This window comes from Alexandromys fortis, unplaced genomic scaffold, assembly GCF_014885135.2.
Source record: "Alexandromys fortis isolate MF-2015 unplaced genomic scaffold, M_Fortis_MF-2015_v1.1 scaffold_121, whole genome shotgun sequence".
Lineage (NCBI taxonomy): Eukaryota > Metazoa > Chordata > Mammalia > Rodentia > Cricetidae > Alexandromys > Alexandromys fortis.
This window is the reverse complement of record NW_026068037.1, coordinates 5,290,154-5,303,407: the sequence shown is the minus strand read 5'-3', so window position 1 is coordinate 5,303,407 and position 13,254 is coordinate 5,290,154.

Sequence of the window (13,254 nt, the reverse complement as noted above, 5' to 3'; positions counted from 1 at the left end):
GGGAGGGAAAGGGGAGACAGCGGTCAGGAAGAGACAGAAATCTTTAATAAATAAATAAAATATGCACACATATAACACACACACACACACACACACACACACTGCTACCTACAGTGGAATATTTCCACAGATGGCTTCTTACAAAAGATTAGGTCGCTAAGAACTTTGAAAAATTATGTAATAAAATTTCAGTCTCAACTCATGGGGAAATTTTAAAATATAAATTGAAAAATAAGACTATTTCATAATTTTAATAAATGGGGTTCACAAACTTTAAGTCAAGTAAGTTAAAATGATTGTTGTCAATAGTACTGACTTAGCTAATGCCCAGGATTTAATCCAGAGTCATTGAATAATCAAAAAAAAGAGTTTTCTTCTTTTTCAAGTGAATCTTTATTAATTTTGATGGCATACATAATTTTTCTTCTCCTGTGGAAACAAGAGTGAAATGTAACATGAGGGGCTGCTTGTTGGGGTTTCGGTCCTTCCCAGTTTCCACAGACAATAAGCCCCAAAGAAAATCACACAGAGGTCTCCATAAGTTATAAAACTTATTGGCCCATTAGCTCAGGCTTTGTATTAGCTATTATAACTTATATTAACCCATTATTCTTATCTATGTTAGCCACATGGCTCAGTACCTTTTTTAGCGGGGTAGGTCTCATCCTGCTTCTTTGGTGTCTGGACAGGACTACAGAGAAATGGACTTTTTCCTTCCCTGAATTCTCCTTTCCCTGCCTCTACTTCCTGTCTGGTTGTCCCACCTATACTTTCTGCCTGTAGAAGTAACTATATTAAGAGGTTCATTAAAATCCCTTAGCACTCTAAGAATAGCATATAATTCAGCCTTCTGGACAGAATTATAAAGGCTTTGTTCCACCTTACTTAATTCTTCTGGTTTGTAATTGGCCTTCCCTGATTTATTTGCATCAGTGAAAATGCACAGTCTCTAGTTATTGGTGCATCACGTACAATTTGGGGAAGAATCCTAGAAGTTCTCTTTATAAGGTTAAGTCTATCACTTTTGGGATAATTGCTACTAATTTCTCCCCAAAAATTAGCACAAGCCCTTTGCCAGGGTTCATTGTCTTCCTATAACTTTTTTATTTCTTCAGCAGAAGGCACTAATAATCTCTGTTGAGTCTATACCTGCTAATTGGCAAAGTATCAATTTACCTTTTATAATTAATTCAGAGACCTTTTCCATATAAGTTTTTAATTTTTCACTTGGTTTATGTGGTAAAAAGTTCCATTCTAAGATAATATCGTCCCTCTGCATTAAAATTCCTGTAGGAGAAATTCCAGAAGGCAATATGGCTAGAATACAATTAAGATTTGAATTCACCCTATCCACATGTGCCTCTTGTAATTTTTCCTCAACAATCATCAATTCCTCTTCTGCTTCAGCTGTTAAATCTCAGGGACACTTCAAGTCTTTATTACCATCTAAAGTTTTGTTTAAATGAATTATTAGATCAGGTGTTATCCCAACAGCTGGTTGTAGACTGGAAATGACTCCTAATAATCTTTGAAAGTCATTAAGAGTCCATATGCGGTCTCTCCTAATTTGTGCCTTTTATATTCTAACTTTTTGTAAACCTATTCTGTAACCTAGGTAAGTAACAGAATCTTCTCTTTGAATCTTTTCAGGAGCAATTTGTAATCCCCATTGAGGCAAGACTTTCTTTACTTCCTCAAACATCCTTTCTAAAGTATCTGTATTTGAATCAGAAAATAAAATGCAATCCATGTAATGATAGATTATAGACTTAGGAAATTGCTTACGTATTATTTCCAATGGCTGGCTGACAAACTATTGGCCCCATCGGTGGGGCTATTGAGAATTTCCTGTGGGAGGATGGTCCATTTATATTTTTTTAAATATTTATTTATTATGTATACAATATTCTGTCTGTATTTCTGCAGGCCAGAAGAGGGCACCAGATGTCATTATGGGTGGTTGTGAGCCACCATGTGGTTGCCGGGAATTGAACTCAGGACCTTTGGAAAAGCAGGCAATGCTCTTAACCACTGAGCCATCTCTCCAGCCCCCTTTAGTAGGCTGAGAATTATTATAAGTAGGCACTGTGAAGACAAATTTTTCTCTATCCTTTTCTTGTAAAGGTATAGTGAAGAAACCATCCTTTAATCAATAACTATGAGAGGCCATCCCTTTAGTACCAGAGAAGGCAAAGGAATTCCAGATTGTAAAGGACCCATGGGTTGAATAATTTTGTTGATAGCCCTTAGATCTGTCACCATTGTCTATTTTCCAGATTTCTTTTTTTAACAACAAATATAGGAAAATTCTAAGGGCTGGTAGATTCTTCTGTATGTTGAGCATCTAGTCGCACTTGTACCAGGTGTTCTAAAGCCTGCAATTTTTCCTCAGCTAGAGGTCACTGCTTAACCCATATTGGTTTCTCAGTTAACCATTTTAAATTCAGGGCTGTTTGGTACCTCTGAAGATTTATCAATTGCCTTGTGTTCTTGTACAGCCTGAATGGCTGGTTCCATTGTCTATAATATCTTCTAATATTTTCCTCAGAAAAATAAGTTTTGGGGGCTGCAGGAGAGTTAAACTGTGTATTCCATTGATGCAATAGGTCATGACCCTACAAGTTCACTGTACTATTGGCTACATATGCCCTTAGTCTTTCTATTTGTGCTTCCGGTTATATGCATTCAACCCATCTCGTGCTTTGTTTTAACTGAGATAGGTTCCAACTCCCAAGAACTGAATATCTTACCTCCTGAAGAGGCCAATTTCGATGCCAAGATTCTGGAGTAATGATCCATCCACACCCATGTTTAATAAGCCTTCAATAAAAATGCCATTTATACAAACTCTTAGCTTTGGTCTTTGATCATTTGTAGATGTCTGCAAGAATAATATGTTTTCTCTGTCCTACTTGAGATTTTTACTCATCCTCCACATTTAACCCATCATCCAGACCAGTATCACTTTTTACAGCAGGCATTGGATTTTTAAATTTTCCTCGCGAGACACATTCTCCACAGTAACTGGGGATGACTGGATCACATTTGCCATGAGGGCCTGCGAGAAGCCCCCCCCCCCCATGACATTTTCTGATGGTATCGGGATGTCCTCTCTATCATTGACCAACATTCATTGGTCAAATGTCGGCCTTTGCCATGCCTGCTACATATACATGAAGGCTGAGTCCTCCTATTTCTGCCATTCCCAGAGGAGACATTATTTTTAGGAATCCATTGTCTACAATCCCTTCTCAGATGTCCTGTTCTACCACAATTAAAACATTTGGTATTTTGATGTCTTACCATTGGAAATTGCTTCTCCTAACCAAGCTTCAGTACCATAGTCAAGTGTCTTGACAGTCATTGTATGCAAGACCCATTCATCCATGGGTGCTGATCTGATATTTAAAGGCCCAAAGATCATTTTATCACTCTACATTGGCATTCTCATAGGCCAAAGATTCATCATTATATGTCTAGCTTCTGGGTCAGTTACCCCTATTCATACAACCCTAGTTAGTCCTTGCAAAGTCACTAAATGGTTCTCTCTAACCCTGTTTAACCCTAAGATATGATTCAACTATCTTTTCTGGTTCCTGACTCCTATTCCAAGCCTTTAAAGCTGCTGTCTACATAGGGACAAGGTGTGGTCATCATAAAGAGCTTGATCCTGACTATCAGAGTAAACTCCTTCACCTAGAATTTGATCTAGGGAAATCTCAAGTTTTTGTTTTGTTTTGTTTTGTTTTTTTGCTTTTTCTTTTTGCTCTAAAATTCTCACCTCCTCTTTAAAAAAGCATCTCCAAAGTAGTTGTGGTCCACCTTTTTGGACAGCTGAGATTAACTGAGTCCAATCTTGAGCCATTGCTTTGCTACTGAAAAGTCCATATTTTGACCATTTCCCTAACAAAGGACAAATGTAGTCCATAAGCTACAATTGCTTGTTTAATTTTCTTCAGATCGGTCATACATATAGGCTCTTTTTTAAAAAATATTTATTTATTATGTATACAGCTAGCCAGAAGAGGGCCCCAGACCTCATTACAGGTGGTTGTGAGCCATTATGTGGTTGCTGGGAATTGAACTCAGGACCTTTGGAAGAGCAGGCAATGTTCTTAACCACTGAGCCATCTCTCCAGCCCCTACATATGGGCTCTTATGTACATTCTTTGACAAATTCAAGGTACTTGGGGTCAGATACTTTTTCTGATGTTATTACTAGAAAGGCAGGCAGAATTTTGGGGGAGCTATCCCAGAGATTTTTATATACCAATGAGGTTAAATTTTGCCTTTTTACCTTTTGTTCCTGGTCATCAAATTTGATAATTTCCTCAATCTTTTCAAATCTTTTGTAATGTCTGGATCTCTTATCTAGTGTTCTGCTCTAATGTCCTCATTGAGGATTCCAAGGTATGAAGTCTGTCCGGTAGAGATAATGTCTCATCCTTGGACATAATCTTTATAGCATGCATATTACCTTCCTGGAGAGACAATCTATCAGTCAATCTGTCATATCCCTTTGACAGAGTTGGATTAATACATTCAACAGTGTAAATTCTCTCAAATAATGTTTCAACACCCACTGTCATTGATTGGGTTTTATGTGCCAAATTGGCCATTTCCTTCTCCAAAGTGCTGAATCTTTCTTTAAATAAATTACTATCAGTATGTACCATTTCCAAAAGTACCTCAGTTGACCAAGTTTTGTTAATTAAATTGTTTGTATCCTGCTTCAGATTTCCGACCTTTTTTTCAAGAAGCTTGGTATCAGTATGTACTATTTCTAAAAGTATCTCAGTTGACTGAGTTTTGTTAGTTAAATTGGTCATATACTTCTTCAGATTTCCAAACTCTTTCTTTAAAAGTGTGGATTCAGTCTATAAAGACTATACCATTTCTAGAAACACCTCATTCTTATCACTATTGTCAAACCATATTTAAAAAAAATATTGAGGACAAGAGTAATCCCCAGAATCAAAAATAGTGATATATAAGTCTTGTAAAACCTTGAACATGGTGTAAGTAAAGAGACTATTGAAACCTTGGACAGTTAGGTTGTCTGACACATTGCCCTTTTAAATTAACAATTTATGATCTATATTTAGGATATTAAATCTTACCTGTGGCCAGGTGGTGGTGGCACATGCCTTTAATCCCAGCACTTGGGAGGCAGAGAAAGGCAGATCTCTGTGAGTTCGAGGCCAGCCTGGTCTACAAGAGCTAGTTCCAGGACAGGAACCAAAAGCTATGGAGAAACCCTGTCTCAAAAAATTAAAATAAATAAATAAATAAATCTTACCTGTGGTTTAATTAGCTGGATTGGGTGCAATAACTGTTACCTGCCAGTAGGTGTCACCTGCCACATACGAAACTAACCCAGCTGGGCCTGGTAACACAGTTGAATCTAGTTTTAGTGTGAAATGCTGAAATATATGCTTAGATCAAAAGATAGTTATTAATAGAAATTACAGACTGGGTGTACTGTGGTGAGCTCTGATCAGTCAGCAGCCACAGGAGCACTGGGATAACAAGATAACAGCAGGCACCCAGGAAAGCCCTATCCCATCTGAATTTCTGCATGGTGTGTGTGTATGGTGGGATGCAGACACTGGAGCTAGCATGTGGGGACTGGAAGCTACTCTGAGGCAAGTAATGAGATAATATAAAGAACTTTGGCTGATCTACAGCAAGAAAAGCTACCACTTCATGAGAATTCTATATCCAAATGAACTGCTGGCTCCACGCACAGGCCATGGCCAGCTGACATGCCTAGCTGGGTGTACTTCAAGCTGGCAGTGGGTAGCAGAGCCGGTGGAGCTGTTCTAAAACCAAACGTTGGGTGCCAGATGGTGACATTAGACACAAAACAATCCCACACCATTTCAGAATTATGAATAATAAAAGGGTTATTTATTTAAGGGGAAAACTTGCAGATCACTGTCCTAGACAACAGTCCTATGTGTAAATAAAAACAGAGTCTAGCAGCAGGAAGCGGGAGCTGGAAGCAAGAGAATGGGCACACATTTACAGCTGCTTTTACAGTATAAGAGACTATGCCCAAGTGGGCTGGTATCTTAAAGGCTTTGGCTGAAGGAGAAAAATGTGCTCCCACAGTAGTGGTGAGGAAGGCAGAAAGAAAGTATCAAAATCTCCTGGAAATGAATTGACAGATAGATGAACCACCGTGTGTATAATGGAATGCATCCTGAATGCTCTGGAAGACTCTTCAGTACTTCAAACTGCTGAGCTATTTCTTCAGCCCCTGTTTTCTGGTTTTGACTATGTTTTCTGTCCAAGGCAGTCTAGGTGATTAGGAAATAAGACTCCTATTCATCATCAAAGAGTGGAATCTCCTTCAAGTGGGAGAAATAGCCTCGGGCAGGGATGAGGTCTCTAACTGATTACCTAATGCTTGATTAGGTGGTTAAACATGAAACTATGTATACATATCAAAAAAATTTACTAAGCATGATATGGTCATATATTTGTGCACACTTCTTTCAATTGTATATAGAGTCTTGGCAAGAAAGGAGGAAATTGATGTAATTATATTTTAATTGAAAATAAATTAAAAATAAAATGTAAGTAAAAATTAAAAATCCTAGATTCTCACCCTGTGAGTCACAGTCTCTTTGGACATTGAATAACCCTTTCACAGGGTTTGCATATAAGATATCCTGCATATCATTTATTTATATTATGATTCCTAGCAGTAACGAGGCGGGCTGGAGAGATGGCTCAGAGGTTAAGAGCATTGCCTGCTCTTCCAAAGGTCCTGAGTTCAATTCCCAGCACCCACATGATGGCTCACAACCATCTGTAAAGGGGTCTGGCTCCCTCTTCTGGCCTCCAGGCATGCACACAGAGTATTGTATACATAATAAATAAATAAGCGTTTAAAAAAAAAGACTATTTCCTAGCAGTAACAAAATTACACTTAATGAAGTAGCAATAAAATAATTTTATGATTGTGGTTCGCCAAAACATAAGGAACCATATTAAAGGATTGCAGCATTAGGAAGGCTGAGAACCACTGGCCTAGAGAAATGGTTCAGTGTTTAAGGCCATTGGGTGCTGTTGTAGGGGACCCAAGTTCCATCCATAGCATTCATATGTTCACTAACAAGCTACTCTACAGAGTTCTGGTCTCTACATATGCACAGACATATACAGGTAGCCAAAAAAAATACATAAAATAAAAGCCTTTTAAAAATAATAGAATTTTCTACAAAAATGTCACAGCCCTGAGAAAAGACAACAGCCAGGTTTAGTTAAAATGGGCAATATGGAAGCAACTGTGACTTTCTCTGAGCCATTCTACACAAAAATTAAAGTAGCCTAACAAGGTTAGAATAGCTCAGCATAGCTATCAATCTAAGATCAGCATTCACAATAGGAATATGTGATTTTTCCTTAGTATTTTCTGTATTTGTGTCCTCTGTCTCACAATATTGTGAGAATTGTGGCATTGATACATCTATCTCTCAAATCATAGTAACATTCTCTTTATTTTCAGCAAAGAATTTATGGTACAAAATGAACATTCCTGAAGTACTTCTGTATATCATGTTTATACTTTATACAGCTTTCTGTATGACTTTGTGCTAAGAATGCCCAGAATGTCTCTGCTTTTACCATGTTCAGTGAGTGGACTTGTTAACTGAGCATGAGGAGTCTTTGGAAATGATTCTCAAGCTCTCTTTGCTTGCTACAGGTTAAAAAAAATCTTCCACAGCTCTTTGTATTGGATCTTGTGTGTATTCTTGGTTATCAACTTAACTACATCTGAAATTAACTAAAACTGATACACCTATGGGGTATTTATTAATCATGTAAAATGGTAAAACCCAGATTAATCTGGTTCTTCTGAGGTGGGAAGATTCATCTTTAATCTGGACTATGCCTTTTGGTATCATATGTACAGAATATGGAAGAAGGAGGTTTTTGTTCTTTGTTTACCCTAGCTCTCTCTGGCAAGTTCATTCGTAAAGTAATGTTAGAAGCCAAGTCTTAGAATTCTTGTTTATAAGACTAGCTGAGATTTCCAATCTTGCAGACTGAACAACTATTGGAGTCTTTGTTAAGAGAGGGAATGCAACATGGTCAGAATTTAGAGGCATGAATGCTTCTGAAATGCAAATTTCTGCACAGCTGGGGCTGGTCTATGTCTGCAGTAGAAGCCAGAGCAGATAACCACTGTGCTGTGTCTCTTCAGCACATTGTCTCCATAGGGAAGCTGCTTTTGTCACTCAGGACTCACTAGCCAATCAGGGCATCCTAGTAGAAACACCAGTCTTCCTGCAGGGTCAGAGGGTTCTTCTACTCTCCAAGTTGTAGATTTGCTCCATTTCTCAGTTTGGAGCGTTGCTGTACTATGAGACCACTTCCAGGCACTATCAGAAAATATGGATGAGATTGGGTAAGTCCAAAAAAAAAAAAACTGACATGGTAAACTAAGGACTGCTTTTCAAATATATTGAGGAACTGACAACTGAGTTGCTAGAGCAGTTGTGCTGGATCCTCCCCAGGACTAGGTGTGTAACTAGAGGCCAGGCATGGTATCTAACTGGAACCAAAGTGGCCCTTATAATTCCCTGGGTCAGGGCACTGGCCTATGAATGACTTTGTTCTGAAGAATGAGCTGTAGAGAGCATGGGGAGCAGAGCTTGTGTACAAAAACATCCTTATTGAACACAATAACTGTGCAATGTGCTTTGGACATAGCTCTGTAAGGCAGGTTACCAAACTCAGAGGTGTGGTTTCTCTAATGTCTTCTAGAAGTTCTGAACTTATTCAGCAATAAAGTTTAGGACTCATTTAGAGATAACTTTGCTGAGACCCAGTCTGGACTCATCCTGGCTAGACTTGATGTAACCAAAACCCACAATCAATTTTGGTGTATCTGCAAATAGAGGCAGACAACCTGAAAATCTTTGTACCCGCACCCCACACCCTATACAGAGATCAAGTTTCTCTGACATATTTTTCTGCAAGGAACACTCTTTATCCCACAGTTTATATTCAAATCAGGTCTTGGTACAGAAAACTATTAACACTTTGTTCTTAAGGACTAAAGAATAGATTCCAAAAGGTAAAAATACAGTGAGTGGAAACCTTTGCTGACAATTCACCTATCTTTTAAGAAAAACAAAATTAACCAGACTATCTTCCTGATCTTCTTTGTCAATCTTTGCAGATCTTCACAACTTCATGCAATGAATTCTCAGTATCTCCTCAATGGGCGTCTGACTCTGCCAACTATAAATGCATGCAACAGTGCTATACTGAAACTACAGAGGAAGAACCTATGACCTTTAAATTTTGGCTTTTATTTTCAGATAAAAGTATCATTCAGATGATACCACCATTTGGGGATCTGGCTATAAATTGTCTTTGCCCCACTTGCCGCAGAGTGTTCTGTGGGAAGTTGCTTTCTGTGGTTAGGAATTGGCTCTTATCCTTAGTGAGCTTTTTTCTATGCTCACAATGAAGGGCACGTGTCTTTTCTTTAATGGCACTAAAGTCCTTGGAAATTACGGCCAACTCAAGCTACCTAAATTTCGGGTTAAAGGCATGAGTCACCACACCTAGCTTGTGAAGGTGAAAGCGTAAGTCAAAAACAATCCCACACCAGTTTAGAATTATGATTAATAGAATGGTTATTTATTTAAAGGGGAAAAACTTACAGATCACTGTCCCAGACAACAGCCCTCTGTGCAACCAGGAAGGGAGTCTAGTCGCCGGAAGCAGAGCAGAAAGTAAGAGAGAACGAGAAGGGAAGTGGCCGCTTTTTTAAAGGGAGAGAGACCACGCCCCAATGGGCTGTTATCTCAGCAGCTATTGGCTGGAGGAGCGGAAGGAACTCCCGCAACACCTCCCCCCTTTTTTTTTAAGTAAGAGAGTTCTAAACCTACTATGAGATTATATACAATAAGTACAAATATCCTATTCTAACTAGCTTAGGTCTTGTATAATAAATAGCTTGGCCAAGTCATGAGTGGAAAGTAACTACATTTATATAGTCTTCAACCCCATCGAAGATCTGAGAAGGGAAATAATGTTACCTGAGCAATTAGGAAGTGCAATCAAACAACTTCCAAAACATGCAACAAATCACAGAGACAACTAGCTACCTGGGCAATCACCCAAAGTCTCGTTTGCAGCATTGAGTCAAGCAACTTTGGCTAAGGCCTAACATAACTGACATACCATTTACAAAGGCAAAATACTTTTCAAAACTATATTACCCTGTCTTGGCAGGATATGACAGCCCTGTTTTATCCAATGATGCATGCTCTGTATCTCTGTCAGTGGTTGAGGTATGGGCATTTCTTTGCCCAAAGGCCAGTTCTGCCAAAAAGAAAGGCTCCAGATGAAGTGTCTTTGGTGCTCAACATTCTCTCGGGAACAGAGCGGTGTTGTCAGGAGCAATTGTGTCTCACTACCACAAAATTCTGAGTTAGATTAAAGGCCATTTTCTACAGCTTTTTGAAGAGATTGACGATTTTCTATCTATACTGAATATAATCTCTATGTATCTAAAGGACCTGATTAGTATAATTATATATGACAAACTTAGAACATTACTGATCTATATAATTCTCAATACCTATCTAACATAAGGACTAAGACAATAAACGACTGTGAAACAAATGAGGAAAATGACCTCCAAATATAAACAATGTACAAATATACATTGCAGTGTGGTAAATATATATCAATACACAAACAAAATATAAGTATCTTAATCAGAGGTAGAAATGTACACTGCCATATGGTAAATATATACTATATATATATCAATACAATATATGTCAATACATAAAAATGTTTTAAACAGAGGTAGAAACATGCATGCATACAATAGTCAATATAATTTAACTTTGTATCAATATACAAGAATCAATACCAATATATTTGTCTAAAAACAGTAACTCACAATTATAAATCTATTATCCCATCATTCCTCTTTTTTTTCCAAAGTGATCCCTGAGCTTATAAAATTCCTCCTCCAACACTCAATTGTTTATAATCAACTCCTAAATGATGTCCCTAAACCCAAGGGCAAACGTTACTGGGAGATGGGACATCGTCCTCTAGAATTACTTCCAGCTGTCATGGGGGCGATGTTCTTTCTGGGGGATCCTGTGAAAGTAAAATGATGGTTAAATTTCAAGGTCAATGTCTTTTAAAATTAAAAATAGTCTCTGAGTATTTTGTGCAGGTCTGGCCAAAATGTTGTATAAGATGTGCACCATTTCAGCTAACCAAGTTAGGATCGTCTTGTGCAGCTGGTACACAAAATGGGTCTTGTAGTAGCGCTATCAGTATCATAACGTCATATCAACCAGGTGGAGTTGTTGTTATGGGGCCCCATCTTCTTCCTGGAAACTTCAAATGTCACTTCAGGAAAAACTCATTGTTCATTGTGAAAAACTTAAACATTAATCATATAGACATATATATGTGAATATATATATTCAGTGAGAGGCATGATAGATATATTCAATGAAAAGTATGATACATATAAAGAAAAGCAAAGATGTTTTCTAAACTCATATTTCTTTCTGTCCTATATCATGGCTCTTGACATGAGACAGAAACTCCAGAAACTCTGGGTTTTTCTCTTACTAACAGACTTGGAATTGGAGAAAGACTGAGCCAGAGTCCAACTTTAAAACCAGCTCTATAAATTTAGAAATATGGTTTAATATATTTTACTTACACAACCTATTCAGTTTTCTTGATATATCCTATTGGGCAGGTATTTTTCCATCTGTCAGTACCCAAACATCCAGGGTCCCTTGAATTTTTCAAAGATGAGTGTTTTTCTGTGGAGATAAGAACAGAACCCTGCCCCCATTCTATATGTTTTTCTTACCACCTGTGTGAATATCATCATTGTGGATGAGTTGTCATTTCTCCTTTCCAAGAGGTTTCTCCTCTTCAAATCGAACCTTCATTAATTTTGATGGTATCCACAATTTTTCTTCTCCTGTGGAAACAAGAGCAAAACCCCTTCCCCAATGTAGCACATTTCCTGGCTTCCATTGAGAGGTTAGCACATCTTTGAAATAAATCGGTTGATTTAGTTCAGCAAACTTTTCCATTATCAAATGTCTTTCTGCTGCTGTCATTCTTTTCTCATTAGCGTTAAGAAAATTCAAGGTTAATAAAGCATTATGTAATCTATTTCTGGGGGTATTTTCAGTCCCTTTCTGTTTGTTTAGCATATCCTTTATAGTACGATTTGATCTTTCTATAACTGTCTGATCTGTAGGATTATTTGGTATACCTGTAATGTGTTTTATATTATAATAATCAAAAAAGTGTTTCATTTTCTTAGATACATATACTGTACCATTATCTGTCTTTATTTGTGCAGGTATACCCATGATGGCCATAACTTCCAATAAATGTGTGATTACTGAATCAGCCTTTTCTGAGCTCAGGGCAGTAGCCCATTGAAAACCTGAATACGTGTCTATGGTGTGGTGTACATATTTTAATTTTCCAAATTTTATAAAGTGGAACACATCCATCTGCCAGATTTCATTTCTCTTAGTACTCTTTGGGTTACTCCCTGCAGGCAACGGTGTTTGATTATAGAAAGAACAAGTAGGACATCTCTTTATAATGTCCTTAGCTTGTTGCCATGTAATGAAAAATTATTTCTTGAGGCCTTTACTATTGACATGATGCTTCTTATGAAATTCTGAGGTCTGCAACATGCTTCCAATCAATAATTGATCAATCTCAGTGTTGCCTTGTTCTAGAGGACCAGGCAGACCTGTATGGGACCGGATGTGTGTTATGTACATCAGACAAAGCCTGTTCCTGATTATATCTTGTACCTGGATAAACAATAAAGTCAACTCTGTGTCATCTGGTATAAATTCAGTGGTTTCAATATGCAAGATAACTCTTTCTGCATATTGTGAATCTGTAACTATATTAGGAGGTTCTTTAAAATCCCTTAGCACCATAAGAATGGCATATAATTCTGCCTTCTGGACAGAATTATAAGGGCTTTGTTCCAACTTACTCAAATCTTTCAAATCAATAACCATAAGAGGCCATCCTTTTGGTAATAGAGAAGGTAAAGGAATTCCAGATTGTAGTGGGCCCATAGGTTGAATTACCTTGTTGACAGCTCTTAAATCTGTCACCATTCTCCATTTACCAGATTTCTTTTTTACAACAAACACAGGAGAATTCCAAGGGCTGGTTGATTCTTCAATATGGTGAGCATCT